The following is a 2,500-nucleotide window of genomic DNA, read 5'->3' as shown; positions in this document are numbered from 1 at the left end:
ACATATATATATATATATATATATATATATATATTTACATCACAACTAACACCACAGTCGGACGAAAGAAAGAGTTGCGTAAGCGGAACTATATAATTATATATGTATATATATGTATAAATATGTATATATATATATATATATATATATATATATATATAGGTGTGTGTGTGTGCGTGAGTGTGTATAAAATGAGTGGAAGTGTGGTGAGGTAAACACCAGGAACCGTTGGAGTTTTATTACTAACGTTTCGTCCTGAAAGGACTTCCTCAGAGTGTACACAAACAATTCGTTGACAGCTTATATACTCCCAGCTTATCCCGTTCCTCCCCAGTCATCTTCGCTCCTCCCACACCTCTGCTTGGCCTCGCGAAGAACCAAGCCACTCGTTAACCTCGCCAACTTGACAAATCCATCACGGTGGTTGCTACATGGATGTAAACTGATGTAGGCTGCCTCATTTATTTTTCTTCTCTTCATTGTTAGTCCTTTATGTAGCACCTTTGTTTTTTCCTAATCTGGTAGGTGGCCAGAGTTGTCAAGGTGGACCACTAACGAATTTGAATTTCGGTGAGCTCTGACGTCACTTTTATGTTTATATGTCCGTTTTTTTTTTTAACTCCTCTGCTGGTTTCTCCGAAACAGCTAAATGGACAGCTTTTGCATGTATTTTGTAAATCAAGCTGTTCTCTTCCGCTTAGATTTTGCCTTGTTCTTCTTCCTCATAGCCTCACCTATCATGATACCAGTGCTAAAATCAATTTTTAACCCCGCCCAGATGAGCATCTGTCCCATTTCACTCGCGAGTCTTGAGTTGGGGACGGACAAAAACCCATCACTGTCAATTTCGGTCTCTCCTCTTTTGTCCCCTCTGCTTCGTTTTGTTATTCTCAGGGCCTTCTTTTCAAGATTGTATGATAAACCTTCTGGATAGCGTAGTTTTTTGAAAACATAACAAATGTGATTGATTTCTTCCTGGAAGAATTCCTCACTACATAATCAGAAAGCTCTCATGAAGAAACCAATGACAACTCCACTCTTGATTTTGTCGTTGTGGGCAGCCATTTTCAAATTTTACAACCCGTATTAGCACCGAACCAGAACTGTGTTGGAGTGAGCAGGCTTTAAAATTCAAGCAGGTTTGAAATTTTTGCGAAGCCTTAGGAGTCGATGCGTTTGAACTTGCGTTTCTCTAACACCGCGCAGCGTTATCTCGATGTTACATCGGTAACAATTCGACCCATGCATTTCCAGTACGATGCGGTGACGTTTATACCGGAGCGGGGTTTTAAGGTTCAAGATAACTTTAACTTCTTCGCTACCGAAAGTAATAAGTTGGAGTAAACGAATAAAGCCGTAAGACACAGATAAAGAGTTTATTAAAGTCAAGGGCATAGTTTGTGTTATGTTTTTCAGGCTAATACCAAGTGATTCTCCTCAGCCGAAGAAACTTCCTCTGTCAGAGTCAAACATATTTCCATTAAAGTGACTCCTGGTTCCCTATAACATTAATTAAATCGAATTGTCTACAGTTAGTACGAATAAAGTCTGTAGAGTACGCCACAGTAGCAAAGTGATAATTTCATCAAAAGCGTTCTAGCCATTCTGCTATGGTAACATATCTTTTAAAACATTTCTTCACTTTCTCCCAGCTTTCACCACTGTCTTCGTTCTCCACTTTTAAAGTTCTTTTCCTTTATTTTAAGTCTTCAATCGAGGTTAAATTAAACTGGTGACGAGTTTTCTTTATTTTCTTCTTCTTCAAATTTGTACACTTGTTCTTCTGAGTTTCACTCAAGGAATCCCTAGAGAAAGCGCAGGCCAGGTCCTAGGTGAGTTTTGCAGTGACGTTGTGATTTCTTTATTCCAATGATCTTTAGCTTACTATTTAAGATCCTCCCCAAAGGGCGTGATCTTACAATCGTGAACAAATTTAATTTTCTCCTCATCCATCCTTTCTTCAATCAGATCCGTTGTTACAAGGCTGTATGCAATATTGTTTACTTAAGCAATATGGAATCCCTGCATATCTCAGTTTGTAAGCAAAACATACGTCATCAATGGATACAGGCCATTTTTTATAACTCAAAGCGGAAAGCGAACGTATGCAACTCCTCGCCTACGATCTATATTGTTTACCAAACACCCAAACCATAAAAATGCAACACTCGCCTTCTACCCCTGTTTCTACTATTTTATCTATTAGCCTCTTACAATACCTTAAGCTGAATAAAATCGCTTCTACTTCTTTTATCTTTCTTCTCCCTCTCCTTCTCCTCCTATTTCTCCTTCTTCCGTTTCTTCTCTTCCTTCTCGATTTCTCCTCCATTTACTTCTCCCACCCTTCCCTCTTCGTTTTCTTCTTCTACTACTCCTCCTTCCTTGCCCGCTCTCTTGATCTTCTAACACCGCCTTCTTCACCTTCGTCTCCCCTTCCTCCTTTTCTTATCTTTTATTCCTCCTCCTCCATTTTCTGCTCATTCTCCTCCTCTTCTTTTTC

Source organism: Oratosquilla oratoria, chromosome 18 (genome assembly GCF_046742065.1).
Source record: "Oratosquilla oratoria isolate Oo_2021 chromosome 18, ASM4674206v1, whole genome shotgun sequence".
Classification (NCBI taxonomy): Eukaryota; Metazoa; Arthropoda; class Malacostraca; order Stomatopoda; family Squillidae; genus Oratosquilla; species Oratosquilla oratoria.
The sequence above is the reverse complement of the archived record's forward strand: the minus strand, read 5'-3'. Positions refer to the sequence as shown.